Source organism: Pogona vitticeps, chromosome 2 (genome assembly GCF_051106095.1).
Source record: "Pogona vitticeps strain Pit_001003342236 chromosome 2, PviZW2.1, whole genome shotgun sequence".
Lineage (NCBI taxonomy): Eukaryota > Metazoa > Chordata > Lepidosauria > Squamata > Agamidae > Pogona > Pogona vitticeps.
In genome coordinates, this window is record NC_135784.1 from 167,160,687 (window position 1) to 167,184,720 (window position 24,034).

Consider the following 24,034-nt stretch of genomic DNA (forward strand, 5'->3'; position numbering starts at 1 on the left):
TGGTTGTCAGGAAGATGTCTGTACGCGTTAAGAAACATCATTGCCTTTATTCTCTTCTTCAGCGTCCTTCTTAACAAAGATTCTCTGCATCCTTGAAATGTCAAAACATTATTGATGTTCTCACCAGTGAGGAAACCGCCTCAGTTAATGTGTATTTATGTTCAGTTTGTAACACAAATAACTTGATTGTTCATATTTTATTTATTCATGTTTCATTAGACACACGTTCTATGCCATTTTGCACTAAACGCATCATCGTTGTGATTTGTTTATAATAGAGAAGATTCTTGCACACTTCTAATTGTCGTCTTTCTCTTTCCACCCTTCCAGAGGTAAGACCGGCAGAGCACGTCCACCTGAAACAGGTGTATGTACTAAAAGCAAAGAATGTCCTGGACACTAAACAGAATTGCAAAAGTAACAGAAGATTTCTTTGTCAATGCACATCTGTTTCAGAGTTGTAATTTTGCTTATGTCAGGGCATGTCTCTTCCTTGTTTCTTCATCCAGAATGACGTGCTGCTGCCTGGCAGAACCATGGAACTGTACAGTTGAGTTTGATTCCCCACTGTATCTTCTTGACATGGGTCGGACTCAATAATCCATAGGGTCCTTTCCAGCTCTTCAATTATAATGTTACGATTATCTATTAAGCTAGAAGGGACCCCAATGGTCAATGAATCCTATCCTCCAGTAAAGAAAGAAATTCATGGCTAAAATATTATTGACAGGTGGCTGTCCTACCTCTGTTTAAAAAACCCCCAAAGAAGGAAAATCCATCATCCTTCAAACAGCTTTTATTCTCATGAAGCTCTTTCTAAGATTTAGGTGGAATCTCCTTTCTAGTAATTTGTGTCTATTATTTGAGGTCCTCTGCTCTGGAGCTACAGAAAACAAGCCTGCTCCATTTTCCAGATGACAGCCCTTCAAACATTTGAAGATGGCTGTCATATCACCTACTAGTCTTCTCTTCTCCAGGCTTCTCAACATACCCAGTTCCCTCAGCTTTCCCTCACAGACTTGGTTTCCAGGTCTGTTACCATCCTGGTCACACTCCTCTGGACCTATGCTAGCTCGCTGATATCCTTCTTAAATGGTGGTGTCAGGAACTGGATGCAGCATTTCAAACGAGGTCTGACCAAGGTAGAAAAAAGTGGTCCTGTTACTTCCCTTGATCTGGACGCCATGCCTTCTGTTGATGCAAATGACAACTGAATGTGCTTTTTCTTGGTGATTGCATCACACTGTTGACCCAGGTGAAGCTTGTGGTCTGCAAGGACCCCTAAATCATTTTCACATGCACTACTGCCAATCCAGCTTTCACCCATCTTATATTTGTGCCTCCTCTTTTTTTTTCCTGTCTAAACGAAGAACTCTACATTCCATTGGAATTTCAATTTGTTGTTTTGGCTGTTTCCTCCAGATCAGAGCAGGGCACAAACTGCCGGTTCGGTGGGGTTCATTTACCAGCTGAAGAGGTGATTGGCATTTCCAAGCCCCGCCTCCTCTGGTTGGGGGGCCACTCAGAGGCAGCAGCTGGAGAAGGCGGGGCAGGGAAGTTGAAGTGATGCTTTCCAGCGGTCACCTGCTGGGAGGGGGTGGGGCGCCGAACCCCAGAAACACCTGTTGGGTCACTAAACAAACGGGGATGAACCAGAAGTTTGTTCCCATCTCTGCTCTAGATGGTACATGCTATTATATGTCAACCCATAAAATATCAACTTTCCGTTTCCATTTTCCTTTCCGTTTCCGTTTTCAAGTTTCTTCCTGACGAAGCATACTGACATCTCCACAAACGCTTACCTTAAAATATAATGGTTAGTCTTTTAAGATGCCAAATTTTTTGTATCTTTTGTATTGTTTTGTTTCTTTCAAATATCAGTTGATGTCAGATGCAAGCATTAGGCATTTGAGCCTTTGAAGAACACCTAGAGGGAGAGTTTATATCCACATTTACAAGTTAGGGAGCAAATTCGCTGAATTGGATGGCCTCTGCCCAGTGTCTGTGACCAGCTGTGCTCCCCACTTGGGAGCAGAGCTGTGGCAGCAGTGGGCAGCCACTAGGGGGCACCACAGATCCAGAAAGCTTGTTTCTATCTCTTGAAGGCAAAAGTACAGACAGCCATCATCAGCTTGCTAACCAACTGGCTAGGGCCCCATGTCAGTTCTGTGGCTCCTGCTGGACCTTCTTTGCTCACACTACTCATTACTAGCCAGGCCATTTTGCAGAGGTGCCCTGTTTCTCCCTCAGGGTTTTGCCATTTGGTGCACCTTGTTTTATATCTATAGATAGATCCTTTAAATTTTCAGAGACCAAGCAGCGCCATTTGCTTCAGTATAAGGACAAAGAAAAAGAGCCAGCCCTTGCGGCACCTTTAAGACTTCCCTGATTTATTTTAGCACACATCTTTAGCAGGTGCATCTGAAAAATCTGACAGTAATCTAGAAAAAAGTCAGGCTATAATAAATCTGTGAAGTCTTAAAGGCCAGAATCCAATGGCATGCTTCAACTGGATCACCTCAATTCCACTACCTCCCCAACTTCTGAAATTTCCTGCCCCCCCCCCCCGGAATCCTCACTTCAGGGCTCAGAAACCCACTAGAAGAGGCTTCGTGACAATACCGAAGGCTACAGCAGGAACAACGAGAGGCAAAGACAGTCACCGTTCTGATGAGTTTGCATCCCACAGTGTAACACTGGGTATCTGCCCTGAGGTACTATTACGAGCCTTTTCTTTCTTTCTTTTCTGCAGTATTCATGGAAAGTAATACTTCTGGAGACTGTGTACTCCTTCTTTTACAAAACAGTCAGTTCTTCTACTCTGGTGATCAGGGAGGAGAACCTGTGCCTCTTCAGATATTACTGTACTACAACACCCATCATCCTTGACCATTGGCCAGGCTGGCTTAGACTGATGGGACTTCCTGTCCAACAGCATCTGGAAGGGCACAGGTTCCTCCAATCCTGGCTTTAAATCAGTACTCTAATAGCAGCTTGGTGAGTAAAAATCTGCACCTGTTTATTTATTTAAAATATTTTTATCCCACCTTTCTCCTTAAGAAGGCCAACTAGATTGGCTGAGAAGCTGGTAGTATATTATTATTATACTGTATATTATACTGTAGTTTATTATTACTATTCTGGAGCACAAATTGTATCAATTTAAATAAGGTGTAGGGGTGATTAACGGCCATCCGCAGTAAGAATGTCACCTACAGAAAGGCTAATTTTACCTCATACCCATAGCCCACTCTATTCAGTACTGGGATACTGCTTTCTTGTGACTGGAAAAAAAGACCTGTGGGAGTATCTTGAGTGAAATAAATGTAGTTGTGGCTTCCCGTGATGGATTTATTATTTATTAAACATTTTACATTGCCTTTCTACAACTGCACTTAAGGCAACTTAACAAATTAAAACAATGCAATAAAGCCATCATAAAACGGCTGCAGTAAAAATCACAGAGGGGAAAATATAAAAAGGAAATGGATTGTGCAACAAACAAGCAAACATACACACCCTCCTCAATTTCAATTGACTATGCAGCCTGGTATCCCAGGTCTAAGCAAGATTATGAATAGAGTTGCCACCTTCCCGCCTTCAGCAGGGCTCCTCTGCCTAGCTAAGCTGGCTCACAAGCTTGAAATCACCTTGTGAAGTTTCCCCCAGCAGTGACGGAAAAAGTTTTCTTGTCTATCTACCATTCAGAAACTCAAACCCTGGGAAGGGGAAGTGTTGCCAAGTGGGTAGAACTTTATTCTCAACATCATGTTCATTCCCAACACCACTTTCAGTGATTTTTAGAGTACAGTACAAATAGATATATACCAGTGCTGGCTTCTACACTGGAAAGGTTACTTCCAGAAATCAATTAATGGTGAAACACAGAGCCAGCCTGCTCAAGGCAGAACCTTTGGCCATTCACATACTTTTGTCCATCACTCCTGTAGTCCCTTACAAAAACAACCTGGAGAGCTGAAGACTCCCCACTCCACTTGAAGAGAAGGCGTGAGTGGGCAAAGGTTTTTTATGATATCTTAACAAACACCACTGCCTGCTCACTGCAGTTTCTCAGGCTGGACATGGACTGGGAGGGAGGGAGGGGAGGAGGAGGAGGTTTGCCCATTCCTTACTTCTCATCCCTCCTCAGCTACTTTTGTTCTTGTGAGGGACAATAAAAGCCTGCATCTTTTTCACCTATAAAGTGAAAAGTAACTGTGGATAAGTGGGAATGTTTCTGAGGAAGAGTAACCGTTTGAAGAAAATGTTGAACTAATACAGGCTTGAGAGACCATGGGAAGTGTAGTCCAGCACATGTGAAGGGTGTCCATGGGGGGGCGAAGGCCGGTGTGTTCATCATCCTTCATAATTTTCTTTTCACCTGTGCAACTCTGCACCTAAGGGCAGCTTCCAGCCGTCCTGTTCAACTCCTTGGGAGATAATTTCTTACTGTTTGCTTTGGCTTTAAGATCTGAAAAGAAAAGGCTTGCCAATTTAAACTCTTTTATATTTTATCATCTCATAAAAGAGTATACATTCATTTACGGTTTTGCTCCCTGCCACTTGATACTTCATCAGCATGGCGCGTTTGTTAATCTAATTATCTTTCCAAACCCATTTATCCTCCTGTTGGAAATCCACAGACATGACAGTAGCCACAGAAACATCATGGTCTGTCTTTAAACAAAAAAAGGCTTCCTTATTTGGCCTCCCCTCCCTCTGATCTCCTCTCCAACCAAAGTTCAAGCAAGATACACCTTCACAAAAGGGCAGTAAGGCTTTGTGTCTGAAGAACAGTATCTGACCCCTGCTTTGGTATAAAACTGGAGTGATAGTCCAGATGAGTAGAGTATAAATCATGGCCGCTGAGTCTCTCTGAAGCTCCTTCAGTACTGTACACTTTCTCCCGAATGAGGTCCCCCTCTTGCCATTATTGTTTTTTAAAAAAATAATCATGTGATAAGGGAGGCAGAGGATAAATTGTGAGGTAATACACCATAGGTCTGGAGAGGGTGTAATTCCCTTTCTTCACATGTCCCTTTTACATTTCTCTCTTCAACAATGCTGGAGTTAGGGACACTAAACCCCCATGTATTTCAAAATCTGTGGATAATGCCTCCCAAAACATAACTTCAAAGTATAAATAGTTGATTCACACACACACACACACACACACACACACACACACACACACACACACACACACACACACACACACACACACACACACACACACACACACACACACACCCCTCTTACTTTGACCTCGGGCAGCCTCCCGACATGCCCCTGCACACACACCCCAGGTGCCACGTGGAGCCGCCATGATGGGGGAGGGGCAACTGGGCCACTGCCAACAAGAGAAGCCTCTATTACCCTGAGACCCACCTTTCCCAGGTTACTTCCTAGTGACAAATAACTTTTATTGAATATGGATGTTTTGATTGGTTGGTTGGTTGGTTGGTTGGTTGGTTGGTTGGTTGGTTGGTTGGTTGATTGATTGATTGATTGATTGATTGATTGATTGATTGATTGATTGATTGATTGATTGGAGGGGAACATGTATAACCAAGACTGCACTGCTTAAATCCCTGCATAAGGAAGAATTGCCCCACCCCCCACAGATGTGGTACTTAAATAGGGCCTCTCCAGCTAGGTCTGCTCCCTTTGCATGGTGCTCAAGCCAAACTGATCCCTATCATTTAAAAGCTTGCCCCCAAGATGTCTGACCTCCCAAAATAAAATAAAAGAAAATGACCCCGCCTACAGATTTAGGCCAGAATCCTGTGGCAGTCATGGAAAATAAAGGGGCAGTGGCATAAGCAGAGTGAGGTGGTTTCCAGGCTGGTTGTCCCCTAATTGCAAAATTGATCAGGTGCCTGATGGCCAGGCAGGAGATGATGAAAAACCACTTGCCATTGCCTTTATGTGTGCAGTTTTCCACCAGAGGATGGGTTTAAAAAAAGGAAAAAGATACTATCACTGCTATTACTCAAGGAGTAATTATTATTACTGCCCAAGGAGGGTTTTATTTCCTTATAAAATATAAACACAGATATAGTATGGGGTGGAATAGGGAGATCAAGAACTCAGGTACACAAGGGGGTTGCTAATCAGGTTAAATAGTTAAGCTTCACATTTAATTAAATGCATAGTTTGATGTTGTCTAGCAGTGGTTTTTAGTTTTCAAATAGCAGCCATATTTGGGGCAGACTAGATTAGTAGGGGAAGCAGGGGAAGATTAGTCTTTCCTCCCATTACATGGCCCCAGTGAACACTGACTTGCTCACCATCACTCTGTTCAGCATAAGTAGGAAGCAGCAAATAGCTCAAGTGTGCATTTAAGACAGCACCATTTTAACATAATGGAAGTTTGGGTATGGGTGGGTGTGCGTGTAAATCTTCATTCTCTTCTTTTTTCTTCTGGATGGCTGCCCACTTCTGATTCAAAATGGTGGTCAAGGATAAGGCCTTCAGGAGCCACTGCACATTAAATGCATAGGGGGAAATGAGTGGAATCACCTGGATTAAAATAACAAGGCCCAGTTTGGGTCTGCGTCCAGAATGTGGTAACAGACAGCATGATGGGCCTCACTGTACTCTGTTTCTGTTTTGTGTTAGTCTAGATGTCACGGTTCCCTCCAAAGGAGTCCTGGCTTTTGCAGTGTGCAGCTGCTGCAGCAGAATATTCTCACCCCTGGGGCTGCTCTCCCCTTTCTGGGGGGATGAGACTATTCTGAGAAGAGGATACAGGGATTCAAAGGCCCATTTAACTCAGGGGGGGGGATTTACCTGTAAGTCAGTACAGTTAAGGCCCAATCATATAGAGACCATTTGAGTGGTTTGTTTTTCCTCCTTTTAAAAATTGATGTATTTGTATGTATACATGGCATGCACACTGCTGCTGGGCCCATTCACCTGGCTATCATTTCAATCAGTAAATTTCTTACTATTTGTACCGGTTATGTAGGCTACATGTGTCATCCTGTATACATCAATTCATTTTCCATCCTGTTTCTGGGTCCTCATTGCCCTAAAATTTTCTTTGTTTTTTTTTGGGGGGGGGGGAGTAAGTGATATATCTCTAAAGTAGCATATACATTTGTGTGTAATTATGTAAAACTGTAGAAGACAGTCTTATAATTTGTTTCCACTTTTGTGTATCCATTCTTCAGTATTACTCGACCTAGGTGAGAAAATTAGCTTATAGCCACAAAAAAAGTGAGGATAACGGTTCCAATACGGAATACAACACCTAAGTGCTACATCAGTAAACTTGTGGAGAAAAAATATAAAAGGAAAAGTAAGCATTTTCTCACAAAGCATTTTAAAGATTTTTTTTTAATGGGAACAACACAGTGGCCATGCAGTGGCCATGGGGGCCCAAAAACATGACCCATTTACAAACTAAATAAATGGACAGCAATATTCACATGCGTTCAAATGATGAGCATTGAAGCAATAAAAGGATTGGATCCTTTAAAAAAGGTTATGCTGACAAGGTGGGAAAAATGATTGACTGGCCAAATGAATCATCATGTGAAGAAAAATTATGAAACGATTCAAATAATGATAGAATCAATATAACGGGTTCTTTTGGGAGATGTGACTGCACCCTTAGTCTCTCTCTTCATTTTTTCCTCTGGTCCTGTTAATTGTCAGTGGTCTTCTTGCCATTGCAGACAACACATTCTTTGCATTTTAAAAAAGTCTGTGCCTTAAATGGACTCATCCATCATCATATATTATTTGGTCCCCAGCATTTAAGGAAAGCCATACCCTGTGCATGCTCAAGGGGACTCTTCTTTATTATTGCTTTGCATGTCCTAAGATGACGCCACTGAAAATGGGTTTTATGGCTGAGTGAGTTCTGGCAATAAAATAAAGTAAAATAAAATAAAAATTCCTGCCCTGAAGCAGAGTTTAGATCATTTGTATAGATGATACACACCATCTCAGCCATATCCATCTTTGCCATGTAACATAGAAGCTTATTTTAGGATTCTCAAACTTGAGATTGACAGCCACCCCTAAGGCTAGTGACAAGCAAGATTTCCATATCTCATTCAAGTCCATAGTCAGTCTGTGATATGGACGGTTATTACTCACATTTTGCAAATTGGGAAAATGAGGCTGAGAAATGAGAGGCAAGAGACATAAAAGACATAAGAATCCCTGCTGGATTAGATCAGAATATATCCAGCCCAGGATTCTCTTTCCAACATCAGAAAGTTGACTACTTCTTTAAAACACAGAGGCACAACATGGGGCATTTAAAAAAAATGGTAGAATTTCTCACTGTATGCCGTTGAGATCCAGTGTTTGTTGTAAGGTTTTCTCTCCTTTTTGAACCTTTTAAGATGGTGATTATCAGCTCATCATGTGGCAGGGCACTCCACAAGTTTGTCATGGCCCCGCCTTACCATTAGGCAGAATGAAATGGCCAACAGATTTCGAGCACTGTGAAATGGCACCAAATTTTAAGGGATTTAATGGCTTATCTGTTGATTTTTTATTTTACTGCCAAGAATGGAGAAAGGCACTTATGGGATTTCTTTCCTCTTGTGCCATTCCAACGTGGTTGGATGGTGTTTTGTCAGAGGAAGGGGTACCCTTTGCTGCTGTCTCTCAAGTCGCACCATGTCTTTAAGACCATGTGTTTTGTGAAGAATGACTCTCGGTTTCATTTGACTAATGTGTCAGAGTATGATCACACCACAATGTGGAGTGGGCCGGTGGTGTAATCTAATTCCTGGTAATCATGCTTTAGCCCAAATCCAATCCATGGGGCAAGCTAAACCTTTTGGACATCTACCGTTCAGGGATGAGATGGAGTGATTCCCTGGCGGACTGAAGGGTCACTTAAAGGAAGATCACTCCCATTAAGGGGACCTTTTCTGGTGCGATTGGGTGTGCACCTTTGCAATTCTCTGATTGCATACACTTTTACTGGGTGACCCCAAGACCCAGCAAAACAAGAGGGGATGAAATATTTCTCATGCCTTTTCATGATTTTATTTTCATATAGGGTTGCCAGTTTTTGAAGGAATCCTTGTCTTTTATTATTTCTTTGACTCTCCGTGTTAACGATAAGCAGATTTCTCTTGGGCTTCCTCTGTGGTATATATTTTCTTTAAGCTTCTGTTATAGTCATTTTAAGTAACCTGCAAGTGTCCTGATGAGCTTTAAGCTAAGATCTGGGATTTTTGAATTCCCCCTTCAGCTCCTCTTTAACTTACAGCCAAACTAGACATGAACTGCCAGAGTATGCAATTGCCTCCCAGGATATATATATATTTTTTTTTAAAAAAATGAAAAATAGCTACAGGCAGATGTAGCCAGGAAGGGAGGAACAGCGAGAAAGGGGGTGGAAGGGAGGAGGAGAGGAAGAGGAGGAAGAGCAGCAGCAGCAACTTTACCTTCACCTCCAGCTGATCTCTTAGTCAAAAACCTTGCTCCCTTCTCCTACTGTTTCATCAGCAGTGGAAAACTACAGTTGCCAGGTACCAACTTTTCCCCTCTCAAATGGAAAAGCAATTTAGGGTGGTTTTCAGGTTTTACAAAGAGGGGGAAGGGTGAGGGCAATTTTCCAAGATTGGGAAAAGCTGTATTCCTTGCCCCCCCCCCAAATCTGGGAATTCACCAAGGGTCACATCTTCCTGCTGCATACAAAAGCCTGTGGCGGCTGCCATTGCTGCTGCTCCTGTTTTTTTTCTGCTGGTGCTGCCCCAAATCTTGGTTATTTTGCTTGGAGATACCATTTGTGGTGTCTTCTTTGCCAGAAGAACCACACTCCCAGTAGCTTCCTGCTGTTTTTTACACACTGCTGAGGGCCAGGGAATTAGGCATTTCTTTTAAAAGGATTGGGTATTTCCTGTCCTGGCCGTGTTTTCTCTCCAGGTACACAAATCTTTCAAAGCTTCTGTGTGTAAGAAATCAGATGGGCAAAGGAAGCTTATGTTTATCTCCCATATATCCCTTATGAAACAAAGGCAAGCTAATTTGCAACAGGTTGATCGAAATAGCCTCATGTTATGATAATGTTTTGCTTTTGCAATTAAAGGTGACTACCTTGACATTTCTCAGCACATTGTCTGTACATGTAAGCCACTGTTTAGGCAGTAGTGAAGGGCCTTTGGCCTGTCAGATACAGTACTTTGGAGGAAAGCTTTCACAGTCCCTTATCATCATCAGTCAGACTTGATGGGGCTTTGGGGAGCTGAAGGGCCAAAAGGCTCCCCCTACGATGCAGAATTAAGCCAAACCTCTCTATTCATCTCTTTATGGCAACCTTCACCTACATGTGCTGTGTAAAGCTATCCCTGTCAACCCAGAAGGAAACGCCACCAAACTCAATAAGATTTAACTCTAGATCTATGAGTACAAGACTGAAACCTTCTTCAGTCTATGTTTGGTAGTATAACTGTGTGCTGACAAACTGATTCACATGGTGACCCTAGATGCAGGGTTTCCTACATGCAGAGCAATTAGATATACAGCCTATGTAAGTGAACCTGCATAAGCAGCTGCAGCTGGTGCTAATGAGTGAGGTGTTGGTTGCCTTCCTGTTTGTGTGACAGGCACAGAACCAGACCTGCAACAGGCAGCTTGTTAATTAGCAGCCATTCACCAGCACAACTCATGCAGTTTCACCCATGAATACAAAAATGGCCCATTGCATTCCAACCAGCATATATTCTGACATTGCTGCATTGGTTGTCCTTCCAAGTTCTTTCTCCATTTCAAAGTAGTCTTCAAAGTCTTGGTCTGGTGAGGGATCCTGTGTCCTTTTTAGGCTGGGTTATTTCTAGCAGCTACAGTGAATCCTGTTCAGTTTTACAGCTGCTCAGACTCTATGCTTTTGCCAGCAAGGAGAGCCAAGCACCCTGTTCGCTAGCCTGTCTGTGGATTTTCTCTCCAGGTGTCACTGTACCCCTAACTGTCCATCTTCCATCAAGTTTCTGATCATGCTCATGGTATCTATTTTGTCTTCTTTCTTTTTTTGCCCCTAGTGCTCCTCTTCTCATTTGCTGGCCTGGAGTTGTCTGGCATTGGGAGGCAAACACCTCCACATGGAGCCTTTCTCCAAATGTCCTCTCCATGGGTTGCTTCTCCCCTGGCTCTCTTTCAAAAGAGAGATTGGTCTCCAAATGCTTCTTTGCCAACTTCTACCCTTTCACTGATGAGAGCAACCAACAAATTGATGGCAGGTGGGGGCCGGGGAACATATTTCTGAATGCTTGCCCTGCTTTCAAGTTAATAGGTACCCATTTCTCCCTAATGTCCCAATTTGTTTGTGGGGAAGCACTCCAAAACATGATTAGCTCCTCTCCACCTGCAGCCTGATGTAACACAGTTCACATTAAGTCCAATGCTTTTAGACCAAAGGAACATTTACACATTGCAGATAAACCATAATTACAAGAGGGAACTCTTTTAGTGCTGACAGCATCTGATTGTCATGGGAGGAGCTTTTACATCTCTTCTGGTGTGCAATTTACTGTTCGATTTTGTGACCAATCTTCTGGACCTCAGCAGGGACTTCCTGTGCAAATGAAATTGATCCATAAGAAAGTTTGCCTGAATCACTTCCCTGGAACACAGAGACAGCCTGGTAACAGGCTAATGTATCTATAACATATCGTTCAGCCTGAATGAAGTATAGACTTGCAACCCACACAAAAAGTGGATCCAGGTTGGCCTTTTAACTAAGTGCCTCCATGGCATTATGGGCTAAACCACAGAAGCCTGTGCTGCAGGGTCAGAAGACCAAGCAGTCATAAGATCGAATCCACGCGACGGAGTGAGCTCCCGTCGCTTGTCCCAGCTCCCGCCAACCTAGCGGTTCAAAAGCATGCAAATGCAAGTAGATCAATAGGGACCACCTCAGTGGGAAGGTAACAGCGTTCCGTGTCTAAGTCGCACTGGCCATGTGACCACGGAAGATTGTCTTCGGACAAAACGCTGGCTCTATGGCTTGGAAACGGGGATGAGCACCGCCCCCTATGGTCGAACACGACTGGACAAAAATTGTCAAGGGGAACCTTTACCTTTACCTTTACCTCCCAAACAGGCAGAATATTGCAACATGCAGGTTTTTTTTTTTTTTTGCAGCTGTTGTGAACCATACTTGTGAATACTGGGGCTCCCTAGATACTCACCTTGGACAGCAGGAATCAGCTGGATGAACATACCTGACATTTTCCACCACCACCCTGACTAGACACACACACCAAAAAAAAACCCCAAAAAATCCTCCTGGGAGTGATCTAAGGTTCCAGAGCCAAGCTGTGTCAATATTTTGTATCCAGTGGCCGAAGGCTTAAAATGCCCTCAAACAAGTCCACAGCCAAGTAGCCTAAAACAAACTTGCTCTTCACTCCTGTGGCTTCACTGGACTCTTCTTCCCCCTTATGTTTTCCAGATGTCTCCTCTTTACCGGAGCTTGCCACAGTGAAGCAGTGAATCTTGAAGATTCTTCCAGACAGCCACTTCCTGTGCTTGAGTGTGGGATGTGCCCAGTGAGAGCCCGGTATGCCTCTCCCCCCTCCCCCTCCCATCCCCTTCTTTCATCCCCATACGGTCAAAAACTTCATACAGTACAGCCTGCAGTGGAATTTGCACCCATCTCCTCTAAGCTGTGCAGTTCCCCCTCTAAGTCTCCACCAAGTGCTGTGTCAGCTCTTTGAAGAGGCTGCTGGCTTTGAAGAAACTTGAAAGCCTTTTGAAAATACGATGGCATATTTTTATCCTGTGATTGCCTCTGCTAAACAGAAGGTGCTAGTTCTTTTACTGCTACAAAATTCAGCAAAAACTGAGAGGGAAACGAGAAAGGGAAAAGAAAAAGTTATTTTTTAAAAAGTGGACATCATGGGTCATGATGCTTTTCCCTAACCATCCTCAACTCTGTCTTAACATTTTGTCATAAGGCATCGTAGGACTTACTTTCACACTTACTTTTGCTCTCCTTTTTTCCCCTGAGAGCAACTGGTGAGATGATTATTCAACACAATCTTAATTTGAAGGAAAGGCCCTATACATCAGAGTCATACACAATAGTTAATCTTTACCTTTCAGGGCAAGGGTGGGGAACATGTGGGCCTCCAAATGTTTTCGGGATAGCACCTCCCATAATCTCTTACAAAGCTGATAGGACTTGCAGTCTAGCAGCTTCTGGAAGGGCGCATTTGCCTGCTCCTGCTTTAGAACTGGCATGATGAATTTCCCCTGGAGGGCCAGGAGGTACAAATGGATAGGCTCTCACATCTTGTGTAAAAGGAGGAATTTTACTGGTCCATTCCTTCTTTTCATAAGCATTTACAGTACAGTACAGTTATTACAAGTGCAGGCTTGCCTACAATATTTTACTGTGTGAGGCTGAATATCTTTGGTGCTTCTTCCACACTCATTCCACATAGAGATGTAAACTGAACTGGAAGAAAAATGGCTGGACAACAGCTTCACTTTGCCTAATGGTGGTCCCAGCCTTGGGGGATGTGCTCCACTTTTCATGCCAGCCGATAGCTGTTGAATAACCTCTTTCCATACCACCACTCAGTGTGCAGGAACCTTGTTCTCTTTTGCTTCCTGCTCCCCTGCTATTTACCAAATGGAAACTTAGCCCGTGATGTAGGAGAGACGAGAACTCTCTGGAGGGCTGATGATCCGTAGGATCCCCCAGTGTTGCCACTGCTGCCGACACTGTTGTAGCCTTGCTGAATTTAGGCAGGCCTGGTACTCTTCAGTGTTGAATGGGAGGTGGCCCATGTACCCTGCCTCAAGTTTAACAGGAGAAAAACTGGACATACATTAAAGAAAAAAATAAAAGGACACAAACAGCATCTGCTCACATCTGTAGGAGGATTTTATAGCTTCCTTGCATTTCTGACAGCACGGCTGTACAGTGAAATCCTCTACAGCACATGGGCAGTTTGTTGGCTCCCTGTGGGGCTGCATATGGCTCATCTGGACATTCTACTTGGTATGATTCTAATATATCCCGTGTCCACAAAATGGATATCTTGGTCCAGACGTTTCCCATGCCTTACAATGCCTGGTCAGGTGATCTTAGGCAAATCACCAAGGACTCGCCCTGTTTCATTTCACAAAAGATGTGAACTGAACCAGCCACCCTTTAGATCAGAAGTGGGTGATGCATAGCCTACAGGCTACATGCGATTCCATCCACTAGACCTGAGAGTTCCTGGAATCTCCTCCCTGAAAAAAAGAGAGAGGGTTAAAGCACTTTTAAAACAAGGTGCGCACTCCTGCATATACTGTACCTTACTTTTGACAAATAAAAGAGTTCATTTAGGGTTTAAAAAAGGAAACGTGTACTTAAGCCACTGTCATTGTCAGAAAGAGCGGATGATGTGGGCCCTGGTGAGTGCAGAGAGTGCAAAATTGGGCTTGTTTTCTCCATCCCTCCACTATATGAGAATATTGGATTAGGCCAGATTGCGGTTGATAAAGAACCCTTGTTGATGGATCCCAGATCACCAGCTAGGCTCTGGCTGCTGGAATCCTTACAAGAATCCAGCTGTATGTACATCACAGTTTGGCCCAGCAAAGGCTACTTGTAATAAGAAGAAAATGCTTGCTTGGAGTCAAGTAACAAGGGTTCTTTATGGCTTACACTACTTCAGGATGCAATCCTGCACAGCAACAGACTTCCCCAACCTGAGCACCTCCAGCTGTGCTGGACAACAAATCCCATCTTGGGAAGGATGGGAAATGTAACTGAACACAGCTAGTGGGTACCAATTTGAGGAAAGCTGCTATACCCGGAAATATATGCATCACTGAACTCAGTGGGATTTACCTCTGGGCTGACATTCCTGGGATTGTACTGTAAACAATTCAGAGTATGTGTGAATATGGTGGCGGCGGCTCAGCAATGTAGATTATCAGAACAAGTAGAACAGAGCAGCTGACACAAGATGGCTGACAGCCACTCCTACTATAAGCAATGTTTCCAAAGCCAGAATTATGAGAACTAAGTATTTTGTGGGAAATCATCTTGTTTCAAGTATGTTAGTGTGGTATATGTCCATGTGCACAAATACAAATTGTTAAGGATTGTCAGTCTTTCACAAGCATTGAGAATCTAATTTCTTAGAAAGTGTATTTGCTGTGGATTAGCTGCAAACTGTTTTGTAACGAACACCCACATGGCACTGCTTTCTCCCTTGTTTTTACCTGGAGTGTCCACGGTGGCTGTGGGCATGCCAGGGGACCCAAGGCTGGGAACCACTACTAAAGGAATAATATAGCATGGGGGTCAGATACAGTGGTAACATTTTAACAAGAGAGCTGTTGAATGATTCCAAGTGAAAAGATAAGTGCTGTCATCTAATACTGTATTGTTTCCCTGAAAATAAGATAGGGTCTTTGTATTAATTTTTGCTCCAAAAATGCATTAGGGCTTATTTTCAGGGGATGTTTTTTGTGTGTACAACAATCTACATTTATTCAAATACAGTCATCTTCTTCTGTGTTTGCTGCACCATGGTGGAGGCAGGGTTTCACTTAACTGGGGCTTATTTTGGGGGTAGGGCTTATATTACGAGCATCCTGAAAAAATCTACTAGGCTTATTTTCAGGTTAGGTCTTATTTCTGGAAAAAACTGGTACATAGCAAAAGAGCACTTCATGGACTGTACTAATAACTCAAAAATGTTATTTTTAGATGGCTGGTGAATATTAGCTACTCACCTCTGCTTTTACTAGGCAGTGTGGCTAAAGGAACATGGTTTGAAAAGTAAGCAATAAGTTGGGGAGGAAAATGTCTGGATTTTGCAGGCTATTTGGGAGGACATGGTTTTGGATAGATACCTAGTGTGGTATGGTGAATAAAGCGATGGACTAGGACTCAAGACACCCAGGTTTGAATCCTCTCCTCAGCCATGGAAACTCACAGAGGGTGCGGAACTGAGGATGGATAGTAAACATGGAAGATGGTAAAACCACCCCTTAAATATCTCACACTGACCCTGTTAGGGTTGCTGTAAATAAGTCTCCTTGGACTTGATAGCACATAACTGTTTGGGTAGGGTCTGCAAGCTTGTACTGTATTTGCCTGTCTTGTTCTCCCAAAACCAAGTGTGCTTGTCAGTAAACAGCACTTTCAAGACATGTTGTTGTTGTTTAGTTGTTGTGTCCAACTCTTCATGACCCCATGGACCAGAGCACGCCAGGCCCTCCTGTCTTCCACTGCCTCCCAGAGTTGGGTCAAAGTCATGTTGGTAGCTTTGATGACACCACCACTAATAAATAATCAAGCCCTCTCAAAAGTTGATGTCCCCCTTTTCCACAGTTTAGAAAGCCTCTGTACCAGTATGATGACAAGGTAAGGGAAAGAGGATTGTTGAGGGAAAACACAGAATCTGGCTCTGTGTGTGTGTTTGCTAGGAATAGGAAGGAAATAAATGGACATTGTCAGAGATGCTCTTTTCTGGGAGAGGGGAGAACTTTTAGGCTACTAGATTGTTTCAGGGAATTCTATTTCAAGGGACACGTGCCAACCCACCAAGAAGTTCCTACAAATCTGTCTTAGCAACAATAATACATAGATCTGACGAGCTCTCCTCCTTCCTCTTCACTAGCCATCCATCCATCCCCACGTCGCCTCCACTGCCGGCCGGCGGGTGGGAGTTTAAAGAGGGATAGGACCGCAGCTCAAGAGGTAAAATGCCTCGCAGGGAAGATCCCAGTTCAATCCCCAGCACTGCCAGGCAGGGCTGAGAAAGACAGGCGTCTTCTGTCCCAGCCCTGGAGAACTGCAGCGAGAGGGACTAGTGGTCTGGCTCTGCAGATGGAAGTCAAGCAGCTAGATATGTCGCTGCACTTTCGCTCCATCGGCTGTGACAGGCACCTCCACCTGTCCCAGAATATCGGGCCCATAAATGGCAGTCTCTTTGCCTTTTTTCTTGCTTAACCCACTCTCATCGCGCGCCTGCGCACACGGAGACATTTCCCCCATTCCAGAGGCCTCGGCGCAAATCGATTTTTGAACAACCCCCCCTTCCTTTTCCCTTCTTTTAACTGATTTACGGCTCTGCTGCTCCCATTGGCTGGATAGGTTGACAGCCCTGATTTAGGGCCGTGCGTCATTGGCTGGCTCTTGACAGAGTTATTGATGGGCGCCGTGCTATTGGTGGGTTTGTGTATTTCGCAAAAGGAGGAGGGGGAGAAATAATTTATGACCCGGACCGGGCGGAGGTGGCGTCAGGGTTGCAGCTGCAGAGTGGAATGTCTCCCCAGGGGCTGAGGCTGAGGCTGCTTGGAGGCTCTTCCTTTTCATCCGTGCCGTCTCTCTCTCTCTCTCTCTCCCCCTGTGCTCTTTTGACTGCCCCCTCGCCTTTCTCCCGGCCCCGGGGAGAAGACCGCTCCTTTCAAAACAAAAAGCAAAAACCCTGAACCTGTAAACTAACGCCAGTCATCACTAGTCCTTCAGACTAGCGCGGTTTAATAATAATAATAATTGCGTGCTGTCAAGTCTAGTTAATGCCAACTTATGGCGACCCTTTCCAGGTTCTCTAGGTAAAGAATACACAGAAGTGGTTTGCCCTTCACTTCATCTGGGGGTGCTCTGGGATTGTGCACATTACCCATGATTATGCAGGCTGGCTCTTCCCATAGGAGGCCCAGTGGGGAATCGAACTCCCAGCTTCTGGCTCTGCAGCAAGACACCCAAACCTCTGAGTTATCCAGCCAGCTGGCATGGTTAAAGTGACAAATAATAGGTCCATGCTTTTTGTAATCTAGCTCAGTGGTCCCCAGCCTTGGGCCTCCCAATGTTCTGAACTTCAGCTCCCAGAAATCCTGGCCAGCAGAGGGGGTGGTGAAGGCTTCTGGGAGTTGTAGTCCAAGAACATCTGGAGGGCCCAAGGTTGGGGACCACTAATCTAGCTAGTCCAGTAGTGCTGAGGTTGATTAGCAGCTGCTCACCAAGGATTCAGGAGGGAATCTCCCATCACCCGCAGCTACAACATAATAATAATTCTGTGCTGTCAAGTCGATTCTGCCTTATGGATTTTCCAGGTACAGAATATTCAGAAATGGTTTACCATTCCCTTCTTAGTTAGCTGCCTTGGCACTGTGCAGTTTGCCCAGTGTCATAAAGGCTGGCTATACCTGCATGAGGCACAGTGGGGAATTGAACTCCCAAAGTCTGGCTCTGCATCCAGGTGCCCAAACGACTGAGCTATCCACTGGAAATTGGATTACTGAAAATGGGATTTTGCATATTAGGAGGCAGGTGTGCTACCATCCGGCTATAGCTTACTTTCCACCCAGTTATTCCCTGAATCTAGGCTCCATAGCCAGTAGTAGGGAATGATGGGATTCACAATTTATCCACATCTGGAAAGCAATATATGCTCCTTTCCTGATCTGGCCCAATTTTATGTTCCTCTACAATCTTGTCCAAAGGTATTTACTGTACTTCTGTTTCATCTTGTCAGAAATCCACCTAAATTTACAAGAATAAAAGTCACCAGCTGTGGACAAAATATAAGTCCCAACATAGCAGCCACATGTATTGGTTGTGACTGTCATTACAGAAATGTTAACATCTTTGTATTTCAAATATGTCATTTTTTATTATTTTAATTTAAAATACTCCTCAATTGGAGTGGCTCCCAAAAATGAGGGTTAAAAATGACTAAAAACAATGTAGTTCCTCCCCTCAGGCTTAATTAATAATTATGGGGTGCTAAATTGATTTCAACATACAGTGACTCCAGAGTTTTCTAGGCACAGAGTACTCAGAAGTGGTTTATCAATTTGCCTCCCTGGAGAAAAGCAAGCCTGGGTGGCCTTGGTTAAGCTGCAAGGTCCCAGAATGCCTTTCAGGGCTTACAATTTGGAGGGGGGGGGGAGAGAAGACACAGAAAGAAAAAAAGACAGGAAGGGAAAGGAGAACAAGAAATCTTAGGCTTCAAACTTTCGTACATGGCTCTTAGAACAGGCAGTCGTAATAGAAAACAGGCTGCTTGAATTTTGAACATAGGCCTTTGAAGAATAGCATATTATTGGTCTTATATAATGAGGGGCTAGATGGAAAGTGAACAGTTGTGCAGGAGAAGGAATTTCAGGCAAACATAGCTCACATGACCAATGACACCTGCTGAAATGCTGCTTCTACACAAGTATTAAAGGTGCAGAGATACTTTCTTCTTTTCCATCTTGACCCCTTAAGGCCATGAATAGCTTATGGAAAAAGGTGGGGGCTGCTCAGCCATGAGGCACACATGCCTGAGGTGGAGCCCCTGCATTCTAAGATCTTTGTGGAATCCAGAGCTTGGAATAAATGCATTAAAAGCAAGGATGTTACCTGTTAACACCATGCAAGTGATATCAGTTTTAATTTTATATAACGTCTAAGAAATTTTAGGTGTTTAACTATTCTCCTCCTCTAACAATATTCCCACCTGCTTGCAGTCATGTCCTTCTCCTTCATTCTCAATGAGGAATGGGGAATTTGTAGTGGTGGCTGCTGGGCTCTAGCTCCCATCAGCCCCAGCTGACAAATGTATAGGAATTATAGGAACTGGATTCCAACAAGATCTAGGAAAGGTATTGATTCATAGCTGCGACTTATATGACAACAAATATGTCTGGGAAACAAAAGAGTAGTAGCGGATGTCCTGTCCTGCTTCCACCCCATGTCAGCCATGTGTATACCCTCCAGTGCCTTGGATTTTCTGCCTGCCCACTAAAGCACCTGCTTACATGCAACGAGTTGGTGGACAGCTGTGCTTGTGTAGCAACATCTGCATCGTAACTAAGAATGTAGGGCTGTTGGACACTCTGTTCTGTTTTTTTCCACTGTATCTTGTGAACTTCATTGGCTGGGCCTGTTGGCTCACCGTTTCTCTAACTAACCCCTTTCATCTGCTTTGATTCTCAGACCACATGTCATCAGGAGACATGCTGTGCAGGGTTGCAAGTTCTTGGGCCAAAGACTGCAATGATTGTTTTCCTAGCTCTGGGTCAGACATACAGCTTAAAGAACAATAATGTGGGTTGTAGAGAGGTTTTAAAGCACCTGCTGTGTTGCAAAGAAAATAAGAGTACGTATCCTGCAGAAGCAGCAAGGAGAGGAACCGGGTGGACGAATGGAGTCTTCTCGGGTTGGGGGGGGAGTGACATGCATCATGCCTGCTGTTTATTTGACTCTGTGCTCAAGCAGTTAAAGCAACAGCCACAATCTGCGGGTCGGAACCTGGCAATTGGGACTGCAGAGCTTGGTCAATTAATACACTCAGTTAAACATTTAAAATTTCATATGCTAAGAGAGAATACATTTTACAATGTTAACTGTTAAATATAAAATAATACATGTACCGTCAAAAGCTGCAGGTGATAACATTGCATCTGAGCAGAGGCCTACAACAAAGAATTTTCTTCAGACAGATTTTTTCTAGGGTTGATTATGGACCAAAGAGGGGTCACCTCATCCCCAGCTTGTTCTTAATCATTAAATAAGGATGTCTAACCTGCAGTTCTCTGCCTACTTCAAAAAACTCTCTAATGATGATCAATTCAGACAGTTGACAAGAGCAATCTATTCTTTTCCCAACAAGGTGGGTGGTAAACTGAGAGAGAACATGGTGATGCCCAGTGTATCTATTATGGGCTTGTCAAGTTGCAACCAAATTCTAGCAACGCTAAAATAGTTTTGAGGTATTCAAGAATATTGGGGTATTCAAGAAATGGTTCTGCCAGTTCCAACCCCACCCACCCTGGCGTTTCAGTGGCCAAGTAGTGATTTGAACCTATGCCTTTTGAGTCCTAGTCCATCACTCTATCCACTACCCCATACTGTGTATAAGAGGTCTGACAACATCACCCAAATTTTAACATTTAGCAAACTTTTCGCATTTTTAAAAAAATGTAGTCTGAGGCCCAAAATTAAGCTGAGGCCTAAATTCAATACTAGAGAGAGAGAAAAAGAGTTCTGGTTGAGAAGGTGTTGTGCCCCCATTGACAATGGCCTGTGCCCGCTTAGTCCTTTGGCCCTTACCACCACGGGAACGTTTTCCCCTCCAGTGAATTTCTGTACAAGGATCCAAAAGCAGAATACAGTACTGAACTGAAGCAAAACACAAGACGGAGGTAAGACAACAGATATTTCAGAGTGATGAAAGCAGGGCCACAATGGATGCACTGCCACTGTTGATGTGGATGTTTGTCTCACTGTCATCTCTTGTTTATAGCTTTTGCAGCCAATAACCTTAGTGGAGATGACACTTCAGCAAAAGAGGCCAATGTGACAAAAAGAACTCTGTCAACAATATCTTCAAGTCTATTTAAACTGTTGTCATGTGCAACTGAGTTAAATGCCTGCCATTTTCTCCTGAAACAACTTTGGGAGCAATTCACTTCTCACGTTCCTCTGTATCAGTGACACTCCACTTCAGCCTTGAAAGAGTTCCCACTTTCCGGGCTGTAGGAGTTCCTCCCGTCCTTTGGGACTAGAGACAAAAGCTGGAAGAACAAACCACCTTGTGGTGACTCAGCGGGTGGTGCCTTTTGTTTCAGCCTTAGGATGCACACAGAGGTGCATGACAGAGGAAGAAAAGCATGAGCAGAGCTGTGCCTGCTGACTATCACCTTTGCGGTTGTTGGAAAAAGTACCCTTGCCCTTTTGGAAATGGCTGCCAGCTGTGCTGTCTAGATCACCCTGACCTTCCTCCTCAGGAGACCACAGAGATGGTCATGTCTGTGGAAAATTGTTCACTGGGCCCTCAGGGCACAGGATAGGGCAAGTCTCCTCCAGAGGCAATTGAACTGCAGATCTCAGTGGCCATTGCCGACATAACCACTGGTGGGGGGGGGTGAGAGGAGCTGCTTTCCAACAACACCTGGAGTGCCAAATGCTCCCATTTCGACTTTATACAGACTTTATACAGATCTCTACATACAGATTCTCTCCATGTGCTGGGGACCTCCTAAACACCCCCTCCCCCTCACAAGTTCAGCTGGGTTGAGCACGGTTCTTGAAATCTGGTGCCTCAGGTGGCTGCTAGTCCTCTTTCCCAGAGCAGGGAAGCTATTCTGACCTGAACAACCAAAGAGACTTTGTAACCTAGCCTCCGTACATTGAACCAAACAGAGGGGAAAAGGCAGACAATAGCCATTCAACCAATCCAAGGGAAAGAGGCGTTGCTACCTGCTGAGTGACACAAACTAGCCTAGTGCAGTTATCACCTTCATTACAGTAGATACACTACTCATAGAGCAATAAGTCTGCAAATTCATGCAACCTCTGGTTTCCATCATTGGCTCCCACTAAGCTGTTGACATGTCATTCAGGAAATAGTGTATAAATGTGTTTTATACAGCAATTTTCAATCCATTACTCCTGTATCCCCCACATATTTTTGGTGACATTTCTTCTTTTGTGTGTGTGGCAAACAGATGGCCGTCTTACTCGTAAGGCAGTTTCTCCCTAGGCTGAGGTCAGACAACCTAGTAATCTGCTTGGGATTCCAGAATTCTGAGCGCAACTAATGGGGGAAATCCTAAAGTTGGAACTAAAGTCCTAGAGGGGGAATCATCTCAGGCTTGTGTGTAGCAGGAACTTAGATTTTGGGTCCTTACGTCGCCTCCACTGCCCCCGTTCGAAAACTTTGGGTTGCTGATCTCTTTTTCTTCCTGCCTAGAAGGGAACAAAATAGGGGCATCCATTGGCTTTGTGCAGAGCAAGGAAGTCCTGCATTTAGGAAAACTCATTATCATTATCCTTATCATCCTCATCCTAGAACTGCAGAACTGGAAAGAGACCCTATGGATCAGGAGGGAACATATCTGAAATCTTGCTATGCCAATGCCGTGCGAGGGGGGGGATAGACTAATGTTTCCTCCTCTTAGAGCTTTGCCATCATTCTTTTCAGCTGCAGGGAACAGGAAGAGGGGCTGTAGTTATGAAACACACACACACACCCCGGGAGAAAATAGAGTTTTCCTTCCCCCTCCCCCAGCACCAACCTTCCTGTCTTCTGAGGCTGGAAAAGAAGTGTGGCTGCCTCCCCACCCCACCTCCACTGCCACAATCATGAGGAGTGGGGAGGAGGGGGGTTGTCTGCAGCAGCTGTGGCTGTTCCTTCTTTCTGGGGCTCAGTCCCCACCTCCGCACTGTGGCCGCTTCTCAGCAGGTTGGGTGAATAATGCCAGGCCCTGAGGGCCCCTGTGACTTTGGCAATAGTAGTAGTAGTAGGAGGAGCCAAAAGAAACCACTTGCCTGCTGCCAGAGAATTGAACCAACTGGCCCAGGTGAAAAACAGTGGGTGGTGGCAGCAGTGGCTCCATTGCCACCCCTAGCAGTCTACCGCCTGAGGCAATTGCCTCACCCACGATTAGACGGGCCCTGCTCCTTGCATGCAATAGAAACAGATCCTGCAATGTGTGTTGGAATAGCAACCTGCATATTATGCCTTTAAGAGGTTTTGGTGGGAGGGACTTGGGGTTAATGTCAGTCAGTTAGAGCAGTGGTCCCCAACCTTGGGCCTCTAGATGTTCTTGGACTTCAACTCCCAGAAATCCTGGCCAGCAGAGGTGGTGGTGAAGGCTTCTGGGAGTTGTAGTCCAAGAACATCTGGAGGCCCAAGGTTGGGGACCACTGACTTAGAGTAGCTAGCTGTTTCCCTCTCTACCTCAGATCCCCCCCCCCCCCCGTCTTTTTACCTCAATCAGGGTTCTGGTGATCAGCAGTGTGTCTGTTAGAAACAGTTAGGTACAGTATAGTAGCAGTGTTCAGTGTTCTGTTTACATAACTAGTCAGGTAGTGAAACAAATGGTTACACTAACCAGTAAATATATTATACTATGTAACATGTGAATTTATTTTTTTTTATTCTGATACAAAGATTTTGTAAGTAAAAAAGATACATTTTTATTCTTTTCTCAGCAACATAGTCTCTGATTGAATATATTGAGACTATATAATTGAGGTAAATCTGACTAAAACTAACTAATAGTGTGGTGTGGTGTATTTGAGAGAGACTTGTGAACTATAACAATCTTTTCT

General features: G+C 44.2%; 2 long non-coding RNA genes across 2 annotated transcripts; one reads left to right on the forward strand and one right to left on the reverse strand.

Annotated features, from left to right (window-relative positions):
- Nucleotides 1-1,503: 1,503 nt before the first annotated feature.
- On the forward strand, nucleotides 1,504-22,381 carry LOC140704681 (uncharacterized). Its single transcript, XR_012084034.2, has 3 exons — nucleotides 1,504-2,714; nucleotides 12,425-12,532; nucleotides 21,222-22,381. It is a non-coding gene; the product is annotated as an uncharacterized LOC140704681 (long non-coding RNA).
- Nucleotides 4,385-21,110, reverse strand: LOC144586435 (uncharacterized). The gene is made up of 3 exons (XR_013541264.1): nucleotides 16,529-21,110; nucleotides 12,162-14,217; nucleotides 4,385-11,545 (listed from the first exon to the last, which is right to left on the reverse strand). It is a non-coding gene; the product is annotated as an uncharacterized LOC144586435 (long non-coding RNA).
- Nucleotides 22,382-24,034: the final 1,653 nt, after the last annotated feature.